At 39.2% G+C, this 11,477-nt stretch overlaps 1 pseudogene; it reads left to right on the top strand.

Annotated features, from left to right (window-relative positions):
- The first annotated feature begins 332 nt into the window (after positions 1–332).
- On the top strand, positions 333–1,372 carry LOC116550158 (annotated as a pseudogene).
- Positions 1,373–11,477: the final 10,105 nt, after the last annotated feature.

Below are 11,477 nucleotides of genomic sequence, written 5' to 3'. Positions count from 1 at the left end.
CACTGTAAAGTTAGGTTTATTTGACATCTTTTTTATTCAGGTAGGTGCTATCACTATAAACTCTCCTCTTAAAACTGTTTTTGTTACATTCCCTGCATTTTAGTATGCTGTGTTTTCATTTTAATTTGTTTCAAGATTTTAAAAATTTCCCTTTCGGTGGGGGCGCAATTGAATCAAAGGCAGGATCAGGTTCCCCGCCTTCCAATCCAAAAATCCTGCCAAGAGAGCCCCAGAGCAGAGGAAAATCCAAAGTGGAGAGAGGGGAAGAAAGAGACCAGCGAGTCATCCGTCCAAAAGGCCTGGAGAGCTGCAGCCAGCCAAGCAGGAGCTGCAGCGAGCCGCCGATACCTCGCCCCTTGCGACAAAGGCACCCCGAGCGCCAGAGCGGACATTTGCAACTCAAAAATGCAGGCTCAACAGTACCAGCAGCAGCATCGAAATTTGCAGCTGTCTTCTTGGCATTCATTTTCATACTGTCAGCTGTGGATAATGCCAAAGCAGGGAAGAAAGAGAAACCAGAAAAAAAAGTGAAGAAGTCTGACTGTGGAGAATGGCAGTGGAGCGTGTGTGTGCCCACCAGTGGAGACTGTGGGCTGGGCATGCAGGAGGGCACTCAGACTGGAGCCGAGTGCAAGCAAACCATGAAGACTCAGAGATGTCAGATCCCCTGCAACTGGAAAAAGCAATTTGGAGCGAAGTGCAAATACCAGTTCCAGGCCTGGGGAGAGTGTGACCTGAACACGGCCCTAAAGACCAGAACTGAAAGTCTGAAGCGAGCCCTGCACAATGCCGAATGCTAGAAGATGGTCACCATCTCCAAGCCCTTTGGCAAACTGACCAAGCCCAAGCCTCAAGTGGCATCTAAGAAGAAGAAAATGGAAGGCAAGAAACAGGAGAAGATGCTGGATTAAAAGATATCACCTATGGGAAATAAAAAGGACATCAGCAAATGGCATCAGTTAACTATTGCATTTATATCTACCCTAGGCCTTTTATTCAAAAAGTATCTATAGCTAAGTACACAATAAGCAAAAACAAAAAGAAAAGAAAATTTTTGTAGTAGCATTTTAAAAATGTATACTGTAGTACCACTAGGGGCTTATAATAAAGGACTGTAATCTTATTTGGGAAGCTGACTTATAGTACATGATAAATGATAGACAACTGAGGTAAGTTTTTTGAAGTTATGTGACATTTTACATTAATTTTTTTTTTTTTTTTTACATTTTTTGGCAGCAATTTAAATGTTGTGACCATGTCAACTACTTCTCCTGTTAGGTGTTTGTTTTTTCACCTAGACTTTTTTCCCAATTGAGAAAAATGTATACTAAACAAAATAGCAATAAAACATAATCACTCTATTGGAAGAAAATGCCTTGTTTTCTGCCAATAAATTTTTAAAAAAATGTAGTCAGCAAAATGGGGGTGGGGAGGCAGAGCATGCCCTAGTTCAATGGTGACCTTTTTTTAAGAAAAGCATTCAAACATAAAATTCTTTCACTTTGGCAAAAAATAAAAAAATAAAAAAATAATAAATAAAAAATTTCCCTTTCAATTTATTATTTGACTTATTGTTCAGGAGTGTGTTATTTAATTTCCACATATTTGTAGAATTTCGTTTTTCTTGTATTATTGGTTTCTAGCCTCATATCATTGTGGTTAGAAAAGATGCTTGATATGAGTTCAGTCTTCTTAAGTTTGTGAAGGCTTGTTTTGTGGCCTAAAATGTGACCTATCCTGGAGTATGTTCCTTGTGAGCTTGAAAAGAATGTGTATTCTGATGCCGCTGAATAGATACTCAGTATATGTCTGTCAGGCCCATTTGCTTTATGCTTGTTATTCGAGTATACTGTTTCATTATTGGTTTTTGTCTGGATGATCCAATTGTTGGAAGTGGAATATTGAAGCAACCTACTATTATTGTATTGCTATCTATTTCTCCCTGTAATTCTGTTTGTATCTGTTTTATATATTTAAGTGTTCCAATGTTGGGTGCAAATATATTTATTATATTCTCGATGAATTTTTCTGTTTATCATTAGGTAGTGACTTTGTCTCTCGTGACAATTTTTGACTTGAAATCTACCTTCTCTCATATGTGTATAGCCACCACGGCTGCTCTCATTTGGTTACACTTTGCATGAAATATATTTTTCTATTCCTTTTCTTTCAATCTATATGTCTTCTCAAAGCTAAGGAGACAGCAATAAGGCAGCATATTGTTGGATCTCTTTTGTGTTTGTTTTTAAATCCAGGAAGCCACTCTATGTTTTTGATTGGAGTATTTAATCCATTTATATTTAAAGTAATCATTGATGAAGACTTACTATTGCTATTTTATTAATTATTTGCTATTTCGTAGTTCCTTCATTCCTTTCTTTCTCTCCATCTTCCTTTATGATAATTTTTTGTAGTGGCATGAGGTATGATTTAGTTACTTTGTATTTGTCTTTTGTGTATCTGCTACAGATATTTTCTCTGTGGTTCCTTTGAGGCTTATATAAGATATTTTGTAGTTGTATCAGTGTATTTTAATCTGATAATGACTTAAGTTCAACCACATTCAAGAACTTTATACTTTAAAATTTCCTCTCCCCCATTTTATGTTATTGGTGTCCCATTTGCATCTTTTATATATTGTGTATTCATTAACATATTATTGAAGCTATAGTTATTTGTAATACTTTTGCTTCTAAATGTATAGTGCTAGAGTTAAAAGTGACTTGCATACAACCATTACAGTGTTAGAGTATTCTGAATTTGACTATATTCTTACTTTTACAGTGAGTTTTGTACTTTCATATATTCTCATGTTGTTATTTAGCATCCTTTCATCTCAACTTGAAGAACTACATGGAGTGTTTCTTATAAAGCAGGTTCAGGGTGATAACCCCAGCTTTCGTTTGTCTGGCAAAGTCTTAATCTCTCCTTGATTTATGAAGGGCAGCTTTGCTGGATATAGTCCTTTTGGTTGAAGGGTTTGTTTTCCCTCCTTTAGCACTTTGAATATGTTATCCCACTCTCCTTGCCTGCAAGGCTTCTGCTGAGAAGTCTGCTGTTAGTCTTATGGTGGCTCCTTTGTATGTGATGAGTTGCTTATCTTTTGGTTTCCAAATTTTCTTTGTTTTTCACTTGATAATTTGACTATAATTTGTCTTGATGAACATCTCTTTATATTTAATCTATTCGAGGTTCTTTGAGCTTCATGGATCTTGATGTTTGTATCCCTCTCCAGATTTGGGAGTTTTCTGTCATTATTTCTTTAAAAATTTTTATTTTAAATTATGATGTAGACACACTAGTTGTGCATATTTATGGGATGCATGTGATAATACAAACATACAGTGTAGAACGATTAACTCAGAATAATTGGAGTATCTATCACTTCAAGCATTTATTGTTTCTTTAAGGAAAATTCCAACTGTACTCTTCCAGTTATTTTGAAACATGCAATAAATTATGGTTAACTATTATCACCTATTGTGCTACCAAACACTAGATCTTATTCCTTCTATTTAACTGTATTTTTATACCCATTAACCGTTCCCAATTTAGCCCCTTCTTTCCCACTGCCCTTCCCAGCCTCCGTTAGATACCCCAGTTACTCTGATTGTAGAGCTTGATTTCTTTAAGGTCATTACTGGTGTTTAATTTTGTCCCTTTGGTGGTGTCATGTTTCCCTGATTATTTGTGATTCTTGTGGTCTGAGTTGGTATTTGCACATTTGAAGAAGTACGCATCTCTTCAAGTCTTTACAGACTGGCTTCAGCAGGTAAAGCACTTTAACAGTCAGCCCACTGAGAGATTCTGGGCAGGTCATTTAGTGGGCTCTGTGGGTGGGCTTGCTGCTAGAACCCTCAGCAGAGCTTTCATGATGCCTGGGCCAGTGGGTGGGTGGGCCTGGTACCTCAGTCCACTGAGGCACACCTAGGTATTAGATCTGCATGGCCAGGCCTGGTGCCTGAGTTTGCAAGAGCAGGTCTGGAGCCAGGGTCTATGTGTGCATACCTGGATCCTGGGTCTGCAAGGGCAGGCCTGATGCCTTTGTGGAGGCCAGCTTGAGACCTGATTCCACTGGGGCCCAGCCTGGCATTGAGGCAGACCTTGAGCCTGAGACTGTGGGTGTCAGCTGGTACAGAGTGGGTCTGAAGCCTGGGTCCAGTGGGGCCGATCTGGAGTGTGGGGTCATGGGGGCTGGTCTGGCACTAGGGAAGGTGCTTACCTGGGTGCCAGCATAGCACTAGGGTAGGCCTGGAGCCAGGGCCATAGGGACTGATCTGCCACCAGGGCTCACTGGGATGGTCCTGGTGCTAGGGTCTATATCAGATATGGGTGCTCATTTCACTCTTTTTCCTCCACATAGAGGGTATCTCTTTCCATGCTGCACTGCCTGTGCTTGGGGAAGGGTGTCATGGGTAATGTAAAACTGCCCTACTCTGTTCTGTGTCTCTTTTCTTAGATCTGTGCTCCACCCAGGTGCTCTAATCCCTCATCTGAATTCCTAGCTGTTAGGAAGTTATTTTTATGCATGGATAGTTATTACAAATGGATGTTTTTGTGAGGGAACAAGTGCTGGAAACTCCGATCCCTCCATCTTGTTGCTGTCAATCTACGTCTCCAACATTTGTGTTTATTTTACTTAAAGCTGACTGAGCTTCTTGGATTTTTTACTAAACTTGGGAACTTTCCAGCCATTATTTCTCCTCCTTTCTCTCTCTCGCCTCCTCATTGTGCATATGTTGGTGTGATTAATATGTCTCACATTTCCGTGAGGCTCTGTGTATTTTTCTTCATCCTTTTTTCTCTCTGTTCTTCAGACTACATAATCTCTATAAATATAACTACAAGATTGTTGACTCTCTTGCCTGCTGAAAGCTAGTGTGTCCTCACACTGCAGAGGGAGTAAGCAAGCTCTTTAGTGTCTCTTCTTATGAGGGCCCTAATTCTATCATGAAAGTTCCATCCTCGTGACCTCATCTAAACCAAATTACTTCTTGAAGCTTCCGTCTGTAAATACTGTCACACTGGGAGTTACAGCTTCAACATAGAATCTTACGGGGAATACGGACATTCAATCCATAATAGCAAGTTTCAGTGGATTGCAGAATCCCCTGAGACAGAAAAGCAAAAGCACCTGACATGTTCTTGAAGTGGGGCTTTGTTACCAGAAATATATATATTCTATGCATTGATTATGCTGGTTATATTTTCTGTTTTCTTTCTTATTTTTTGTCCACTTGACCTGTGTCTTATGTTGGACTGAAATATATGTCTACTAATTTTAGTGTAGTTTTGTATATTTCTCCCTGTATATCCTTATCTTTCTGGTTTGTAAAGGTAGTTGCTGTGTTATTTGTGTCATATATGTTCATAACTGATATGTTATCTTTGTGAATTGTGGCTCATGGCATTATCAGATATTTTGTTGTGTCACTTTTTGTCCAAATTCAGCATTTTCTGATCTCATTAGCGCAGTCTCTGCTTTCTTTTTTGTTTGTCTGCCCTGTAGTTTGATATCTCTTGACTTCTACCAGCCATTCTGAATCAGTTTGATTTAGGTATATCTCCTAAATGCAGCATGGACTTGGGTTTTGCTTTATGGGTCAACCTGCAGGTCTTTTCCTTTTAATACATGAGTTTCTATTTACATGTATTGAAATGAGTGACATGTTTGGTTCAATAGCTATTTTAATGTTACATTTACTGTGTTTTGGTTTACCTAATATGTCTCTTTCTCTACATAGTCTCTTTTCTTTGCGCTTTAAAAATTTGGTTTTGATGTTTAGAAACATTTGAACATGTGTTCTTGCAGTTACTTTCTAGTCTTCACATGTCATTCTCCCTGTGTGCATGGCCGTGTCTAAGTTTCCCCAAAGGACAATTCATCATATTCGATTAGGGACCACTCTAGCCAGTATGGTCTCATCTTAACTAAGTTTGTCTGCATGACCTTACTTCCAAGTAAGGTCACATCCTGAGGTGCTGGGGCTTGGGACTTTAGCAGATGAATGTTGGGGGGACACCATTCAATGTGTAACTACCTCCTTTTTAATATCCATTGTGGTTGCCTCAAACCCTGTCTTTGATTCTTCAAGCTTCTAAGGCTGTGGGTCTCTACCCAAGATTTAGTCAGCTCTCCCGGGGATCTGTGGGCTTGCCTGGCCTCAGGCTAAAAGCCATTAACATGGAAAGTTTCTGTAGTGCTCTTCTTCTCTTCTGCCAAGTGCCAATCCCCTCTCCCTTTCTGCTTCCTTTTGGTTGTTTCCAGGGTAGTCAATTAGTTCCTTTTTATATTTGGAATGGAATTATGGTCGTTATTTGCAAGAGAATTGGCCCAAAGCAGCTAGCTCTTCCACAATTACTGCAGGACTCTTATTTTATTTCTTCTTGGGGTTTTGTTTGCTGTTGTTTTGTTTTGTTTTTCTGTCTGTTCCTGTTTTGGAATTTTGAATGTATGATTCTCGGTGTCTTTTTTTTTTTTTTTTCAGATTTGCAAATGTTTAAAAATGTTACATTAGGGCTGGCAGTATGCATCAGTTTCTTTCTGCTTCATTTTGTGAAAGGGAATTTTTATTAGTTGAAATGTTTGATTTTCATTTTAAATTCCATTTATACAGAGACTTCATTTGATGTTCTCTGCCCTTTTTCATTAATCCGGAAATGTCCTTTTTCCTGGACCAGCAATATCAGGCAAGGGTAAAGATTTTAGATGTCTGACTGTATTTCACAGTTCAAGGGCACCCTCTGCTGTTGATAGAAGAGAATTACAGTTTCATTAATGTTACAGTTTTGGTGGGGTAGTTTTGTTTTTAAATTTTGTTTTAGTTGTAATTACTTCTAATTTTCAAAAATATATTTATCTTCCTCAGATGTGAATAATATTCTTTGTTTCTCGATTGCTGCGATGTTTTTCAAGTGTGCGTATTCATTTGGTGAAAATTCAATGAAAATATGTGCATATTTATATGTACATACAATATTTCAATAAAAGCTAAAAATAAACTTAAGTCAATCCTTATCTAATGTTAATGGATGAAACACAGAATTATATTTGATGAAATTATCTTCTACCTTCCAACTTTGTTATGCCTTATTTTCGTCCATTTGTTACTCTAAAAACTATATTTTGTACACATGCCTAAAAAGTCTATTTTGTAAGTACACTTAAAAGTATCTTAAAATTACTAAATTACTTGTTTTAGAATCATTCGATACATGAGTCTTTTCAAAGTGTTTTTATCATTCATGAATTCTTTAATTCTTCTTGTAGGTAGCTGAAGGATAACATCATAATTTATAATGGAAAATAGCTACAATGAAGGAACACCATAATTTCACAATGAAAACCAGCACAGTCTTACACAGATCACAACATTTTCCCTCAAAACTTGTTAGAACTTTACTTGGACTGACTGAATTAACCATAGCTAATTCTATTCATGGGGAAGCAGTAACTAACTTGATAAAATGCTCTGAGTTTATATATCATTATCAAATAAATAGTATAATTTTAAAGGAAAAAAACTTTTGTGAGGCAATGTTCCCTATTTTCTGACATCACATATTGTGACAGAATGTAAGGCAAACCTGGTTTTTAGAAATTCCATGGTCTAATTTTTTTGTTGTTAGTGTATAAAAATAGCATTGACTTAAAACCTTTTTATTTGTTTGTTTATTTATTTATTTAGAGGCAGTCTCTCGCTCTGTCGCCCAGGATGGAGTGCAGTTGTGCGATCTCCGCTCACTGCAGTCTCTGCTTCCTGGGTTCAAGTGATTTTCTTGCCTCAGCCTCCCGAGTACTTGGGACTATAGGTGTGCACCACCACGCCTGCCTAATTTTTGTATTTTTAGTAGCAAGGGGGATTTCACCATTTTGTCCAGGCTGGTCTTAAACTCCTGAGCACAGGTGATCCGCCTGCCTTGGCCTCTCAAAGTGCTGGGATTACAGGCGTGAGCCACCACGCCCAGCTGAGTTTTTTTTAAATGAATATACTCCTGGTTTTTCTTTTTTTTTTTTTTTTTTTTTGCTCTTCTCTTGACATTCTTCTCACACACTGCATTCTGTTGCATAAAAGGCATAACATGGTTTTGAATTACACATAAAGATGGACATTTGTTTATGTGGTAAATATGTGGTAGTTTCTGGATGACTTTTCATATACTTCGTATGAAAAATGATTGTGTGTAAAACTGCCTCTTCTGGAGGGAACATAATCTGAACCATTCAGAGACACTGAAATTCAGCTGTTTTCTACATCATCGGTGTGGGTGTAGCTAAAATATGAGATTTTAAGCGTAAAAACAACTTCTGCATGTTATTTGGAAATATTTTTTACTTAATTTCTCAGCCACCCTGAAACTTAATGGGCAAATTTAAAATATGCACTAACGCCTTAGTATTTTAGAATGCAGCCTTCAATAAAGTCCATTGAGCCTCACTGCAAAAAATATTATTGACTTTTTAACGTAAATCTTGTACCCCATGTCCTTGCTAATTCATTAATTCTAATAGTCCATCTGTTGATTCTGTTTAATTTTTTACCTATACAATTTTATCATGTTTGAATTATGAGACAAATATTTCCTAAATTTCATCTGCTGTTTCTATTAGGCCTCTGCTCCCATTGCTTTGCTGCAAAATAGCAAATGCCCTCAAGGGAAAAGGCAGTAAACACGAGGTTCACCTCATTGTGTTTTTCTGGTCTCAGGTGCCACACTCCCTTAAATCCTGTCTTAGTTACACACTCTCCAAATATTTAAAACAGATTTTTAATGTATGTGGTATACTTTTATAGTAGTTTTCTGTAGGAGATTTTTATTCTTGATATAAACTATTCCATCATGGCTGGACCAAAATGCAGCTTGACTTTTTTCTTTGTAAACTTTATTTTCTATTTACATGCTGGTAGAATTTGTTCTTTGCTCTTAAAATTTAATACTAACCAAGAATTATATAGGGCTTTCCATTATTTACTTCATGGGAATCCTTCCAATATGCAGTTTTAGGTCTTTATTCAGTTTTTATTTAGTATTCATCAAGTATTATTCCATTTATTTTGTTCATAACTCAGTAAAAATAGCCATAATTAAAGAGCCCTCCATTGCGGTCTCATCAGTAAGACCAACACCTGCCTGCATTTGCCATCCTTGGTTGAAAGATCTCTCTTTAGATCAGACCCATCTCTTCCCTTGTGAATTAACCTATCATCTCCTTTGTGTTCAGTTCACTCCTGCCTACTCAGCAGCATCAGGAAATAAACATACCTTACCATCTCCCATCTTAAGAGAAGGAAAATCTGCCCTTCCCACAGGACGCAGCCCAGGCTCCATCTCATGTTTGTTCCCTATCAGAGTGAAACTTACAAAAATTTGCCTTATTTCTTCATTCTCTTCCATTCTCTCTTCAGCTTCCTCAATCTGGCTTTCCCCTCCCTAACTCCATTAAAGCTTTTCTTGTCAAAGCTACTGATAGCCTCCATGTTAAAATACTGTCACTATTCATGTCTCACTCGACCTCTCAAAAGCACTCAAAATACATTTTTCCTTTGGCTCTTGTGACCACACATTTGTGTCTTTTCACCTATTTCCACATCTTTTTTTCTGTGTCCCTCTCTAGACCGGGTACGGTGGCTCACGCCTGTAATCATCCCAGCACTTTTGGAGGCTGAGGCAGGTGGATCACCTGAGGTCAGGAGTTTGAGACCAGCCTGGCCAACATGGCAAAACCCCATCTCTGCTAAAAATACAAAAACTAGCCAGGCGTGGTGGCACATGCCACCACAAGTCCCAGTAACTTGGAAGGCTGAGGCAGGAGAATCGTTTGAACCTGGGAGGTGGCGGTTGCAGTGAGCCAAGATCGTGCCAGTGCACTCCAGCCTGGTCGACAGAGCAAAACTCCATCTCAAGAAAAATAAATAAATACATAAATATATAAATTCCCTCTCTGTCTAATATAATGACTAAATATCACTTGACTTAAATGTCACTTACATGCTAATGACTCCCAAATGAAGACATTTTCAGCTCTGGGTGTTCCCTTGAGAAAATGGGGTTGTCTGTCTAGTAGTTCATTTAACACCCACACGTGGATGTCTAATGGATATGAAAGCTAAGACAGCAAAAATGAACTTCATTCCCTCTCTTCAAGCCTGTTCTCATTTGCCCCCATTTCAATAAACAGCCCCATCAAATAGGTGCTCAACTGAAAAACATAAGGGTCTTCTGGGATCCCTCGATTGCCTTCTGCCAGATGCACCTGCTTAACACATTCCCCAAATTTTACTTCTATTTTGCCTGCTGCCACTGAAGTTCAAGGCAGCATCGTCTCTCACCAGTACCCGCTTTCTAAGTGGGCTCCATGGTTCCATGCTTGGCCTTGCCAACACAGCCTCCACATGGCAGGAAGAATTACCCCCCTTTAAAATGTGATCTGTATCACATCATCCTCTGAACTAAACCCACCGTGGCTGCCTAGGAGAAAACTCCAAATTCTTGACCACAGTCTGCAGTATGTACATGCTTTTGTCCCTGCCAGCCTCTGTGATCACATTTTTTATTGTTCTTTTCTGATTACACGCTTCACTGGCATTCTTTATGTTGCTCAAAATTCCTTCCCACTGCAGGGCCTTAGTATTCAGCAGTTTCTTCTGGCGGAAATGCTCTTTCTTCACGTCTTTCCATGATTAACTCTTTTTTTCATTAACCAGATCTCCTCTTAAATGTTGCCTGCCTTCCCTGAACCCACCTCTTCCTGACATTCTCTTTACCATCAGGAAAGGCAGGGTAATGCTATAGCAACAGATTGCAGTGGCTTAAAACAACAAAGGTACTTCTTGCTCACTGTACGTTGCAGGTTGCAGGTTGGCTGAGGACCCCAATCCATGCTGTCCTCACTCTGAGCTGAGGGAGCAGCTGCTGTGTCTGGAACAATGCCAGTCACCATGTCAGGGGGAAAGAAGGCTCTGGAGGGTGCTGCAAAGGCAACCAAACTCTTGGCCTGGAAATAACTCCTTCCCTTCCCTTTCCTCTTCCCTTCCCTCTTCCTTTCCCTCTTCCCTTCCCTTCTTCCTTTCCTTTCCTTCCCTTCCCTCTTCCTTTCCCTCTTCCCTTCCCTTCTTCCTTTCCTTTCCTTCCCTTCCCTTTCCTTTTTCTTTTCTTTTTTTGAGACAGAGTCTAGCTTTGTCATCCAGGCTGGAGTGCAGTGGAGTGATCTCGGCTCAGTGCAACCTCTGCCTCTGGGTTCAACAAATTCTCCTGTCCACCTCCAGAGTAGCTGGGATTACAGGTGCCTGCCACCATGCCTGGCTAATTTTTATATTTTTAGTAGCAAGGGGGTTTCGCCATGTTGGCCAGGCTGGTTTCCAACTCCTAGCCTCAAATGATCCACCTGCCTCAGCCTCCCAAAGTACTGAGATTACAGGCATCAGCCTCCATGTCCAGCCAACATGCATCACCTCTGATCACAAGTTATTGGCCAG

This window comes from Sapajus apella, unplaced genomic scaffold (genome assembly GCF_009761245.1).
Source record: "Sapajus apella isolate SASKATOON/1434 unplaced genomic scaffold, GSC_monkey_1.0 scaffold7, whole genome shotgun sequence".
Classification (NCBI taxonomy): Eukaryota; Metazoa; Chordata; class Mammalia; order Primates; family Cebidae; genus Sapajus; species Sapajus apella.
Note: the sequence above shows the minus strand (reverse complement) of the source record. Positions and strands in the feature narration are given on the sequence as shown.